Source organism: Macrosteles quadrilineatus, unplaced genomic scaffold (assembly GCF_028750875.1).
Source record: "Macrosteles quadrilineatus isolate MER2022 unplaced genomic scaffold, UCM_ALF_1.0 Scaffold_3__2_contigs__length_128488019, whole genome shotgun sequence".
NCBI lineage: Eukaryota > Metazoa > Arthropoda > Insecta > Hemiptera > Cicadellidae > Macrosteles > Macrosteles quadrilineatus.
Window position 1 is genome coordinate 60,345,412 of NW_026542596.1, and position 15,240 is coordinate 60,360,651.

A 15,240-nucleotide genomic window follows, 5' to 3' on the forward strand; every position below is an offset into this window, starting at 1 on the left:
CGCACTCCGGACTACTCGCCTTGACTACTTCCTTCACCACTTCCTACGTCGCGGACCTGTTTTCCTCCCTTCCCATAGCATTTTAGGATTGCAGATACCCTTATCTAATCGTCATAAACAGTTTCCACACTCCAGACTGTTCACCTTTACTACTTCCTTAACCTCTTCATACGTCACGAACCTCAAGCTAGTGTCGTCATTTGATTATAGTACCTGGGGACCGAGCTTTGCTCGGGGAAAATCATTAGTTCACTCTGAAAGCACCGTAGTATTGGAGATACATAAATCCACACATCTACACCCTACACAATTTCCTACGTCATGGACCTGTTTCCCTCCATTCCATTGCATTTAAAGATTGCAGATACCTTAATCTAATCGTCATAAACAGTTCCCACACTCCGGACTACTCGCCTTGACTACTTCCTTCACCACTTCCTACGTCGCGGACCTGTTTCCCTCCCTTCCCATAGCATTTTAGGATTGCAAATACCTTTATCTAATCGTCATAAACAGTTCCCACCCTCCGGACAGCTCACCTTGACTACTTCCTTCATCACTTCCTACGTTGCGGACCTGTTTTCCTCCCTTCCCGTAGCATTTTAGGTTTGCTGATACCATAATCTAATTGTCATAAACATTTCCAACATTCCGGACAACTCGCCTAGACTACTTCCTTCACCACTTCCTACGTCGCGGACCTATTTTCCTCCCTTTCCATAGCATTTTAGAATTGCAAATACCTTAATCTAATCGTCATAAACAGTTCCCACACTCCGGACAGCTCACCTTGACTACTTCCTTCATCACTTCCTACGTCGCGGACCTGTTTTCCTCCCTTCCCGTAGCATTTTAGGTTTGCTGATACCTTAATCTAATTGTCATAAACATTTCCAACACTCCGGACAACTCGCCTAGACTACTTCCTTCACCACATCCTACGTCGCGGACCTATTTTCCTCCCTTTTACATAGCATTTTAGGATTGCAAATACCTTAATCTAATCATCATAAACAGTTCCCACGCTCCAGACAGCTCGCCTTGACTACTTCCTTCACCACTTCTTACGTCACGGACCTGTTTCCCTCCCTTCCCATAGCATTTTAGGATTGCCCATACCCTTATCTAATCGTCATAATAGTTCCAACACTCCGGACAGCTCGCCTTGACTACTTCCTTCACCACTTCCTACGTCGCGGACCTGTTTCCCTCCCTTCCCATTGCACTTAAAGATTGCAGATACCTTAATCTAATCGTCATAAACAGTTCCCGCACTCCGGACTACTCGCCTTGACTACTTCCTTCACCACTTCCTACGTCGCGGACCTGTTTTCCTCCCTTCCCATAGCATTTTAGGATTGCAGATACCCTAATCTTATCGTCATAAACAGTCCCCACACTCCGGACTGCTCGCATTTACTACTTCCTTCATATCACTTCCTACGTCACGGACCTGTTTCCCTCTATTCCCATAGCATTTTATGATTGCCTTTACTACTTCCTTCACTACTTCCTACGTCACGGACCTGTTTCCTTCCCTTCCCATAGCATTTTAGGATTGCAGATACCTTAATGTATTCGTAACAAAACAGATCCTAGAATTCGCACTGCTACCCTTGACTACAATGTATCGAGTAATCTTAAGTATAATCTTTGCTCAATATTAACAAGTGATGTTTTTCCTTTTGTACTGTATTTGTAATTTCCTAGTATACTGTGGGTAGTTGGCTTATTATGAACACACTAGCAACAGAGCCCGTTGTAGTTAATAAATACAACGGTCCCTAGAAAGTACAGTAGTACATAATATATGCCCTTGTAAGTACCTGAACATTTTTTAAAGAATGAAATTGTTTAGAAAATAAACTGATTTTCTAAAAGAGTAAAATAATGAAAAACAAATAAAATTTTACAAAAATATTTTATTTATAGTATTTCTTTGTAAACAACATTCTTTGTAAAGACTTCATCTGATTGTTTTAATAATCTTCCTTGTTCTTTGCCAGGGATAATTTTAATTTGTATGTCTTCAAACCTTTTAACCCTTGATATTGCAACATACAATTAATTGTCCATGGCTGAATACTGGTGCTGGAAGGTATATCCCAACTTTATCCAATGTCTGGCCTTGCGCTATGTTTATTGCAATAGCAAACGCTAATTTTAAAGGAAATTGCCGTCTTTTTAAAACAAATGGTAAATCTGTGTCCGTCTGTGCTAAGTCAATCCTTGGAATGAATACAATTTCACGTGCTGCTGATCCAGTTAAAACCTCTGCAATTATTTAATTGGGCTTGAGTTCTTTAACAATTAATCGTGTGCCCACCAACCATGTAGTGAAGAGTAAAGTTATTCATTTTTAAACTAATGTAAAATATTGAGTTTATAATTAACATTTCAAAATAACGAATATTAAATACTATTTTAAACTGTGAATTATAAATTAAATTTGAATAATTTATAATTGACAGTTAAAATAATAATATAATAATTTAATATAATAAAATAATAATTTTTGGTTATGAAATCCATACATCACTTAACTTACCGTACCAATACTTATTAATGGTACAGATTAAAAACATCACTTTAGAAACACACTTTACGGACCTCAACCACCAATTCAAATAGTAAACAACTAAATGTAAACAAAGAAAAATCAAGGAAATAACAATAAAACAATCAGCTGTTAAACTATAGGTTAATACATGTGTTCCATATGATCAGATGATGCATACTGGCTAACCCATTATTACTACCATAACATTTTTAGATTATTCATACCGGCAAACGTATTACTACCATAAATAAATAAAACTCAAACTTTACTAATTATTTGGAAATATACACAGATTTTATTGACCTATTAATTAATAAAATCGGTCCAGTAGAACTGTAGATTTAGTTGTACAAAGTTAAAAAAATATCCCTAACTCAGTATTTTCTCATTACTATAAATTCGGAGGTTGCTTAGCTTTTTTGCAAATAACTCTTAAACGGTGAGGAAATCGACCAAAGTGGAAGGTGATATTCTGAAAGAGAATAAAATTTGCTACAAAGTACTCTTAGGCGTTTTTTGAAAATATTCGAAAAAGGCAACCGAAAGTTAACTATAAATTGAACTTTTAAATTATTTACTATAAAAAAAATCAGTTTTTAATGTATTTTTGCTTTTTATTCTTTATTCACCACAAATATTTAATAAAATCAAACTTTCATAATTATTTGCAAATCTACACAAATTAGGCTTTCCAACGATACATTAGTTAACAAAATCGGTCCAGTAGAAGTCTAGATTTAGTTGTACAAAGTTTAACAAAAATATCCCTAATTCAGTATTTTTAACAACTAAAAATTTGGAGGTCACTTATCTAATTTGACAATAACTTTTAAATGGTGAGTAAATCGTAGAAAATGCACGTGATATTCTGAAAGAAGATAAAATTTCCTACAAATACCTTCTGTGTATTTCTTGAAATTATTTAATAAAGGCAGCCAAAAGCTGACTACAAATATAAACTTGAAAATAAAAACCTGAAAAAACAGTTTTTAATGTATTTTTGTTATTTTTATTTTTCTACCACAAATATTTAAAAAAATCAAACTTTCATAATTATTTGCAAATCTACATGAGTAAGGCTTTCTAATGACTCATTAATTAACAAAATCGGTCCGGTAGAAGTCTAGATTTAGTTGTACAAAGTTTAACAAAAATATCCCAAACTCAATATTTTCTCATTATTATAAATTCGGAGGTTGCTTAGCTTTTTTGCAAATAACTTTTAAATGGTGAGGAAATCGACCAAAGTGGAAGGTGATATTCTGAAAGAGAATAAAATTTCCTACAAATTGATACCATACACTTCTTGGAAACACTAAAAAAAGGCAGCTAAAAGTCGCACCCAAATAAAAAGTGTGAAAAACACCGTTTTCAATGTATTTCTTATGGAAAACATGTTTTTTTGAAATTTTTCACCATAAATCATAATAAAATCAAACTTTCATAATTATTTGCAAATCTACACGACCTAAGCTTTCCAACGACCCATTAATTAATAAAATCGGTCCAGTAGAACTCTAGATTTAGTTGTACAAAGATTTTTAAAACTGAATTATATATAGAATAGATAGATGCTAAAACTTCAAATCTTTTGTTTACTTTTTACTTGTTATTTAATTCAGCCAACATGGTTACCTAGCAACCCATAAGACTAATGTTAAGAAAATGTGATTTTCAGTTTCATTTTTCTACGGATTCCTGAGAGACTTTTTTAACGCCATATAGATGTTGGCACTCACCGATATGGTCTTTATCACCATGCAAAATTTGAAAACGATTGATTCAGCCGTCTAGGAGGAGTTTGCGTATTACGAAATGCATAAAAGTCGACGTATAAGAGCTTCGCTCGCTTCGCTCGCTCCGCTCAACAAAAACCTACTTTCTAATCTTCTATGTCAATGTCAAATTTTGAAAAATATGTTAATGCGAACAAACGATCAAGGTACTCAAATAATACCTTCAACCTATCCATACATAATCTCCAAGGCTGTCTGAGCATTTATTAAAAAGCTATTATTTTTTATTTTCAAGTTATTAAATTTTATCTTCAAGTTCCTTGCTAAATTAAATTAATTTATTGAAAAATATTGATCCCTCGACATAAACATGCAGGTAGGCTACTATTCTGAAGGTGTACTTTTATTTGCTTCAAAAAAATCTTTCCTAGAGTTTGAACTCTTCCAACTTACGAAGAACTAAAATTATTAGCAAAATAATAACCATAATAATGACTGTGTTATGAAACATTACTTTACATTTGTGTACATGTTGCTCGAAATCGAGCAATTGCAATAGTAAAGGAGTTATTTAAAAAAAAAAAAAAAAACTTATTCAAGAACAATAAGTCGTAAATTCCGATGAGTTTAAAAGGGTCAACTCAAAGATTACGTAACTAATAATAATACTCACAATGTATTAACAGTTTAATACAATCAACATTTATTATAAATATTTTATCATTTTTCAAAAGCTGATCTGGCTTTTAGTGTATTGTAGAAATGTTTCCCACTTATAGCCGCAATAGGTTGTCCATGTTGGTCCTTGTCAAATGATAATGTAGTCCGCATGGTATCACCCATTGTCACCAGTACGTTTACAAATTTCAGTCTTTATTTTAATAGCACCAAATAACCATTAACTACCAGATTTTCTGCATAACATCTCTGTCACAATTTTATAATTAACATGTTTTTCTTCTCACTTTTAATTTCTGACAACAGCTGGAGTTGCATAACAATGTTTGTGTCTCATGTTAATCTTAAGGAGAAATACAAAACTTTAAAGGGCCCCAGGGCCTCACTCCCTAATTATTTCCCTAAAAAGAAAGTTTCCTGCACAACTTCACTTTACGCTCTTTCCAATAACACCAAAAACATGTCAATCGGTTCAGTAGTTTCGGAGGAGTAATTGTCACAAAAAACCTGCTTGCGTATTAAATAAGGAAATAATAGATATTTGGTAAAATTGAAGGAGTTAAAGGTGGCCGTGACAGAAAACTACTGCTTATAAGCATTATATAGATTAAGATTATAAATATTTGAGTACTGTATAAGCAAATCCTCTAAAACTATGACTTAGACGGATCTAAGGCAGGAATAAACCACAATAACATTTCGTTGTTAACTGTTCAGTGAAAAAGTCTGGTTTTGTTTTCAAACGACTCTTAGCCTAATTGGTTTTTCATGCTGACAAAAACAAAGTCAATCATGATGCCCTTGACTTCATAAACTTCGGTCCCTTTGAAATAAACTTCGGTAATTTCCCTGAAACTAAAAGTGTACGGGGAAACCCAAAACATCTGACAAGGCCGCAACTCTTTAAAAGATGTAAGCCGCAAAGGACACAATCTACATTTTCGTTCCTATGTGTTTCTTTAATTTCGGATACTGTTTCTTTGGGTTTGTCTTTGTCATATTTAAACCCTCATGATGCAGTGCTTCATGCTGTCTTTTGGGGGTAGCGGATTTTTATCCCCCTGGAATTTTACCCCCTGGGCAAACGTGACGTCACAAACCAGGGGGTAAAATTCCGGCCGCGAACTTTTGAGTTCCGCGACATCAGCTCGATGGATTAAACGCGGAATTAAACATATATTTTCATGGTTGTGAATTTAATCAGAACACATCAAATTATAAAAACCTAGAGTGTACGGCCCGGAATTTTACCCCCCGGAATTTTACCCCCCGGAATTTTACCCCCTGGCCAGATATAAATTAGTGAGAATGATTAATTATCGTCATTCAGTTTTAATTTAATGGTAAACATTTTATTATTAAGTAGCCTATCTAAATTTATATGTAACATTAACTAATCGAACAGGGTTTTAATATTAATTTTGAGATTCGAGTGTCAGGATTTGATCTTTGAATCCAACTGTTGGTTAATATGATCAAAATAAAACAGCGAATTCTGTTTACTTAGTTGAGATTACAAAATAAATAAATAAAGATATGCTACTAAATAATGAAATGTTTACAATTAATTAAAAACAGAAATAAGGAAATCAATCATTCAATTTCTAAAATCGGCCAGGGGGTAAAATTCCGGGGGGTAAAATTCCGGGGGTAAAATTCCGGGGGTAAAAATCCGGCCCGTACATCTTCAGTTGCCTAAACGCTAGTTATATGGACAGGGGGTAAAATTCCGGTTTTTATCGCTAATCTAATTAATCACGCTCTGACTATTTTCATTAGACTTCCAAATCCGCGGGGGTAAAATTCCGGCCGCGAACAAACTTTTGGCCACTCAGGTTACTACGTCATAGTGACGTCAGCTTTGCCCAGGGGGTAAAATTCCAGGGGGATAACATTCCGGCGACCCGTCTTTTGCACACCGCATTACACGTTTTGGCATGAATTTAGCTGTAAAAACACTAAAAATCCAACTGCTTTGATTAATCAGTAGTAAAAAATTATAAATCAGTTAGTAAAAAATATAACTAAAAAATATGGTAGCAGGAAAAGGACATCACAAAGGTACGGTACCAAATGTATGAAACTCAATGAAATCTCGATTTCCGGAACACTGCAATAATTTAGGCAGGCTTTTTGTTAAAACGGAAGCAAGTGAGGATTGTCTCCTGAGATAACCAGTTTGTAAGAACAGACCAGATGCTGCCTGAGGTAGACCTAGGGCTCCGGACGGGGCGGAGCCCTACAGCTGTAGGGAGCCAGAGGGCAGATGCCCTAGACGCGCGTGCCCTTCCGGCCATCTGGTATCCTTCGCACCCCCACCGTCTATTTTTACCTGATTCATAACAGGATGTCGAGGATATGGCTGTTTTTGTGCTGGGCACGAGCCCTAATGCTGCACTTACCAAAATACATTAGACGAGAGTTGGAGGGATTAGAAGTGACATTTGTTGGGCGAGGACTTTAAATCTTTCTTCGGCAGATGTCCCTGTAGTTCTAGTAACACGATTGGTAGAAGTGAAGAGTTTGTTTTTGGTTAGGTCTTGTTGTCTGATTGCCTTAAAAAATCCTCAAACATCTTAAACAAACCAGACTTATTCAAATAACACCCTCTTCACTCTTCAGCAGCTGAGGACGTAGCGAACTCAACGAATGTTGACTTTCAAGCCATTTTAGAGTCTGTGGTCTATGTGCTCGTTGGGTTTGTCAGCGTAGACAATTTACAAAAACACATGGTCCGTAGATCGGACGAAGTGCACGGTAAATTACCCGAACTGAACAACGGTTTTCAAAATAAATTTGCACAATTCACAAACTTTCCTCTGTTTTTGTAAGTCTATTCATGGTTAGGCTCGGCAACTTTTAGCAGTTTTGAAACAAAAAAAGAGGGGTTTAAGCTTATATTAGTTGTCAAAAACACTTCGAATAGAAACAATTTATCAGTAAAATTTATTTAAATTTTAGCAGAAAATTAGTGAAACTAACAATTATTGACAACAGGTCGAAACATAGTAATATGTTGGTAAGTTAGTCATCTTAGAAACGTGATCAATAGTTCCATGGTGTATTAATATTTTTTTTGTTATTAGAATTATGACCAAATTCTCTTGTACAACATTTAGACCTATAGCAATGAATACAGTTGTATTCAAACCTTATAGTTTATAACAGTTTAATTTGGTTTTTAAATAAAACACAGGTTTTTAAGTACTTAAAAGCAAATCAAATTTTATTGTCAATAAAATAATAAGACACAATTAATTTGAATATGCTACTGAGACACAAAAAAAATAATATTTTTTTGTTTCAAATTACTGTAGAAGAATAAGCAGATTTTTGTCTGCCGTGCTGTTTAGTATTATTTGCCAGGAAAAAATATTTGTATATTAGCTAGTACAGCATATTTTTTTCTCTAGCCTAGGAACCAGGGGGGGCAAATGCCCCCCCCCCCCTGCCCCCCCCAAATGACACCCCTGTGTCTTTAGCAATGCTACCCACACAACAAAACCACACAAAAAAATCACCCTTTTTAACTTAAAAATACGACTATTGAAATGACATAAGATAAACATTAAACAGCTGTTTCATTTTAATTTGTTGTGTTTAGCAATGCTACCAACTCAAAAACCACACAACGAAAATAATCACCCTTTATAACTTAAATACGACTGTAGCGTTACCAAATTCCCAAGGATTGCCAGAAAAGTGGAGCAGAGAGCTAAATTGTGCCGACTCTGTTGTGTTTTTCCCGTGAGACCTGGAATTTGTAGGCTTTGATCGTTCTGGTTGGCTTCTGGCCGCATTCAGATGGTTCCCAGAAGGGCACAATGGACCAGGTGGGGCGGCATCTGCTGGGCCTAGACACCCGCAACTACCCTCGACCTTGTAGGGCAATCGTAACTCTTCGTGTGACTAATAAAATATATTAAGAGTAGCGAAGAAAAATTTATTTAGAGCTAGATTTTACGTAAATACGCTAACATTTGTCAACTTCACCTAGGCTTGACCCGACAACGCTAGTATTGGCGCTACGCTATACCATGGATGAAGTAATGTAATATTACTTCATATATGTTATGATGAACTCCAATTCACTACCAGTGAGTAAACTAGCCCTGCGGGAACCGAGCATTTTTTGAAGACGCTAGGCACTAGCCAGGAATTGTTTTTCACATTACCTCAGGCTACACAAGGGGTTGCGGCATTATCACTTAGATGAAATCCATTGGTGATTTGGCGGGATTTGAACCCGGGACCACAGGGACCGAAGTCTCGCGCTCTAATTCCATAGGAACCGAGCATTAGAAACTCTGCTAGAAAATACTCGTTTGAATTAATCAGAAAAAAGTATCTAGCCGCACTTGTAAACGAACAATAAAGTTGTCTTCAGCTTATCCATCAGTATGATAAACATGAAACGAATAAAAAAGTGCATCTATGGTGATATGTACCATGATTATATAAACTATGTTTGTGTATAGTCAATGAATGTAATGTTTCGATAAACTCGCTGTCGTTTATAATATTGCAAAGTGTGGTTGATAATGGTATCAACGGAAATCGTGAATCAAACGTTAAGATTGTCGATGTTATAGAATTATTTTTAGAGACAATGTCTCGCCACGGAGATTTACTTGTTTCCTTCTGATTGTGGAATAAAGGTAATCCTGTTAATAAACAAGGAATCAGTAATATTATCAGTATAAATACGTAATTACATTTCCCTCTTTTGTTTGATAACGTTTACCTGACAAAATGGGCTCCCTTGCACTGATTATTGTACGCCAAGTAGCTAATTGCTGTATTTAATCACTTTTGCCGCACTCCAGTATTCCAACCAAACAACACAAAACAGAGTGTTTTTATTAGACACGAAATACGTGCACGCTTGAAAATAAGCTGGCAACACTTTTAAAGATATTACGACTATGATCGCTGATGCAGCATTTCCCATTTCGTTCAATGTTTGGATTTAACATAACCTAAAAACGTGTTCTAAAGTGTTTGAAAGATTAATTATATAATTTTTAGTAACTGTAGGAAAAATATAATGTGTAACACGAGTGCAAAGTGTCTTTGTTGCACTCGAGAAACTTTCAACACTTGCGGGCGACTCGTGCGTACACATATCTCTCATGTGCAGCAAAGTCCGAAATTAACTACTTTAAAAATGAAATTTCCGCTTTAATGAAATATTGAATCATAGAATAACTGATTTATTAACTAAATTCAATAACCCACCCTTTCCTTAGGGGTAAAATAACGCTGAACAGCGCTGCAAATGTTTGGCAAGGGTTGATAACAGTCGTAAAATTATCATAACACCGCAGGCTAAAGTCGACAGGGCAGCCGCAAATCTCCCCCACGTGCCGTGAGAATAGTTTAATTAAATAGAATCATAAGTTAGCAACCCCTGGGGAAGTAACCGCTACATCGGCGCACTTGCTCCCACGATTTGAGACATCATGACGTCAGCAGGCAAGCGGCCGCCACTGCCTTCTATTGTGTCGTTGATTCATGATCATTAATCGACTACACTTGCTCCCAGGCCCGTTGGTCTTGTACAAATATAATTATATCGAGGGAGCGTGCGCGCTAACGAATACATTTCTGGAGGGAGGGCGCCCCTGCCCTTGCATTGTACCGGTTTCCCACGCCCTCCGCCAGGAGTGACAGTTGTTACGCTAAAGCCCGTGAGATTCTTCGCGCGCGTACAGATTGGCCAATGGTTTAAGGGTCGTTTCTAACATACAGATTGACCAAAGGTCCTAATGAGCAGGGGCAAAAAATGGGGGCGGAGCTTACAGCAGCGATGTGTGTGGCGGAGGAGCTAGTCTATTCAAGTAAACTGTTTGTTGACGTTTTCTAATCTTACCACATACAGAGGTGGTCTCTTTAATGCTATTGAATATCGTAGAACCAACTTGTGTAGTTGAAAAAGCTGACAAAACTTTTTAATTCATTTTAAATATAAATACTCATAAGGTTAACATGGGAAACTATTGAGCCATTGGGGCAAAGCCCGAAATGGTTTTTGGGATAACAATATGTCTAGATATTTTAACCGGGAATGTGAGCTATCTTCATACCAAATTTCAACCCGATCCGACCAGTAGTTAATGCGTGATTGGATATCAAACAAACGAACAAACTCACAAAATTTCACAATATTAGTACTACGATATATTGTAGATTTTAAGGGTAAAAACATGATGTCTCATCATATCTCTATTATTTTCATTGCGTGCGCCATCTCTTCAAGAAAACGTCAGAAAGATTAATAATACTAATGACACATACAATGAAAACAATAAAATCTAACGTAAACCATTTTCTTCTTTACATTTTATACCAAAAAACTAGCTGTTGTACCCGTGCTTTGCAACGGGAAGAGGACACAAAATAGAAACATTTTAATTTTAATCTTTACATCTGTTGTATATAATAATTACACATCCGCAAACGCTTTTAGAAACGAAGTTCAACTTTTATGGCCTTAAAAGAAAAGTTAAAGTTATAACTTTTAAAACTGCTAAGTAGCGGATAGCACCATTTTGTTTTCGATTAATTTTAAATCTTGTGTAGGCTGATATGAGAAAACCTGACAAAATCTTTGAATACAACTTTGACATGCATGATTTACCTTCATCTCCCTTAATTAAATATCTTTTAATTTACTATTGACATTTTAAATATCAATTTTGAAGTTGCAAAAATACTAATTACCTATTCAATTAAATTAACACTTTTTTTTAATTTCACTCTTCTTTATATCAAACTAGCTGTACCCGCGGGCTTTGCCCCATTTAACTTTATAAGTGAGCTCGTTCCCATGGCTCAATCACGTTCTGCTTGAAGTTCGTTCGCTACGCTCACTCAATTTTGGGTTGGAGCTCGTTCGCTGCGCTCACTTGCCTTCAGGTTAGCTTGTTCGCTACGCTAACTCGCCTCTAGGTTGAAGTTCGTTCGCTACGCTCACTCACCTTTTGGTTGAAAATTAGCTGTTGTCATAAATGTAAAAGAAATAATAGTGCTGCACCCTGTTGGTAATCCTTGTAACTTAAATGCTATTGAACATCATAGAACAGAACCAAATTGTTTAGTTGCACCAGCTGTTAAGATTCATTAATTCCATTTAAATATGAGAACTCATAAGGTTAACATGGGAAACTCCAGAGCCACTGGGGCGGAGCCCGAGAGTCCGATCAGAATAAAAGCAGCTTAGTTTTCCTATTTAATGCCTAAAGAATCAATGTACCAAATTTCAGCCCCCTAGGTAAATGGGAAGTGGGAGAATTAGTGATGAGTGAGTGAGTGAGTGAGTGAGTGAGTCAGTGAGGGCTTTGCCTTTTATATATTTAGATCACAAATCCATCTTCTGTTTCTTCACTCACAATAAATCATTAGCAAAACTAAGTCAGCTGTTATAAACTTAACAAATATTGCTGTGCCTTATCAATACAGTCTTTTGAAATATTAAAGAAACTATATCTATAGGTACTATAACAAATTTTAAACAAATAATTCAGCATTAAAGACAGCAGACAAAACTAATATGATTATCAAAGCATCAAGGACTAAAAAATATAATTTTAGCAAATACAGTATATGTTTCATTGCATGTCTGATTCTACTCTATAAAAAATATCAACAAACAACTTAATATACAGTACAAACCAGTTCTTTTAATCAGTTCCATCGTCCACTGCCTTTACATTTTCACACTTACCATTAAGTTAACATAGTAACAGATATTTCATTGATTTTAGAAACAAAAGAACACTGTGTAATACTTAGTTTTATGATATTTTCCTTGGTTTAATTTAATCAGTGGTGTGGCAAAACACAAATAATAAATGTATCAAATAAAGTAAATGTGAACTGAAAGCTATGTTAAGATAAAAAAGAGTATTTTGTATTACCATTTGATAATTAAATATAGTTACACATATACAACAGATTTTAGAACAAAAATCAACGACGTACAATTTAGTTATTGATGATAATATTCTTTAGTTTAATTTAAGCATAGGTTTAGCAAAACACAATAACTTAATTTACCTAAATATACATATAAAAAATAATGGGATGTGCACGTTATGTTAAGTTAATCTAACACAAGTTAAGCAGTTTGAATTTATTTAACGTTGCCTCCAAAATCATACAAAACATCTATACATTGTAATTTTCATACTGTTTCCATGAAAACATATCAATAACATTATTTTCATAACTTGAGACGCTTTAAAAAATCCAAAGCAGAGCCGGAGTTGATACAGCAACGGTTATAGAATCTTTTTTTTCTATAATCATTGACATAGTTTTATAATAAATAATCCATTATAAAAGGTTAGATTAAAATAAACCTACCTCATAATTATGGAAACTATTATATTTAATTTCTTTGTATCAGCTGTCTGAAATTGTGAAATATGCAGTTTAGCAGTTCTTCTTGTTTACATTTAAATGTCAAAGCAAATGTAAACAAACATTGTTAGTGTTCTCATCGCAGCCATTGAGACCAATCAATATTTACTGTCCTTTTAAAATGTTCACCTCAGAATGTTTAAAGCCAAAGGGGCAAAGCCTACTAGAATAGTCCAATAATGTTCCTTGTTGTGGTAGCTATAATTTTGTAAAATTTAAGCCCAGTTGGTTTAGTAGTTTTTGCACCTATTAGTAACACACATACAGACAGACACCATTAGATTTTTATATAATACTGTAGTAAAGATAATACAACATTTTCTTGATTTAACTTAAACATCACCGACTTACAGATAACCCAATTTTCGTATGGATGTAAACAAAATTGTACTATGGACATATGTTTTGATGTAAACAAAATTTCATTGTAAACTTGAACAAGTTCAGACGATTGACAACAGAATTCAGCACAAACTATGCAGTTTTAAAAGCTAATATGACGAGGTTATATGCTTTCACGGGATATCATCCAAACGGAATAATACAGTACCTCCAATTTGGATTTATTATTTTCTTTTAGCGGCAACTGAAAATGTATCTGACTGAATATTAATAACAAATTGTTATTTATTTCAGGATTTTAAGGCAAAATGTTAAAAATTATTTGAAGTTTAGAATTTTAATTTTTGGTTTACATAAATGTTGAATACGGTAAGTGAGTAGATTTTTATACTCTGTGGTAGTAGAACATTTTATTCAGGTTATTTCACTTCCAATAGAATATCTCTTTCTTTTTTTGAACTTTTGTTAAAATGCTACTCCTATAATGAATATTGCTAGATTGATTTTGTGAACTTAAAAATAATGAACATCGTGTGCGAAATACTAAGACAGATATTCAAGGTAATTTTCAAACAACGGGTATACACATAAAAACGAGAATGCTTATGTTTTGAATCTTAAAAACCACTTCAGGACTTTTAAATGATAACATTATCCCTATTGCTATAACTAGGTAAAACAAACTAACAATTTCGTAACCAACTCGACCTCCCAAAAAATGTACTTTGTGTACTTGAAAAGAAATTGATAGTGAGTTAATAAGCAATTAGTTATATTTTACAGCTTATTATTTGTATTAGAATACCGCACTGTGTTGTTTATGCTAAAGTTGAATTTGAAAACCTTATTTGTTTACTTAACAGTTTACATAAAACTTAGTGTTTTAAAAAGTAAAATTCGTCTCTTGAGCTTGGCCACCTCTGTGACAGGTAAGATTAGAAAACGTCAACAAACACTTGACTTGAATAGACAAGCTCCTCCCCCACGGGACATCAATGCTGTAAGCTCCGCCCCCATTTTTTGCCCCTACTCATTAGGACCTTTGGTCAATCTGTATGTTAGAAACGACCCTTAAACCATTGGCCAATCTGTATGTGGCCAGATTCTTCACTGTCGAGGATCACATCCTTTATTGGGTCTGCATCTTTTTACACTGTGTTTTTGCCGCCTTTGGACAAGTGAATTTTCTTGCGCGGAAGACACTATTATCTCACTTGCACTAAGGTTGAAGTGTCACACGATTGAAATGTGTTTGTATAATTTCGTAAGATTTTTACAGCTGATTTCAGACTCTTTGTGGGTGTGTACTAATTTACATACACAAAATTAAAATGTCAAATTTTGAAAATACCACATGGTAAAAGTCTTTGGAATCGTTATACACTCAAGAAGTTTTTTGTAAATGTATCTAAGTTATGTTATGCCACAGAATAACGAGTGAGGCTGAGACAACGATGTAGTAACACTTCGGCCCAGTAACATTTCGGCCAAACTCAAATT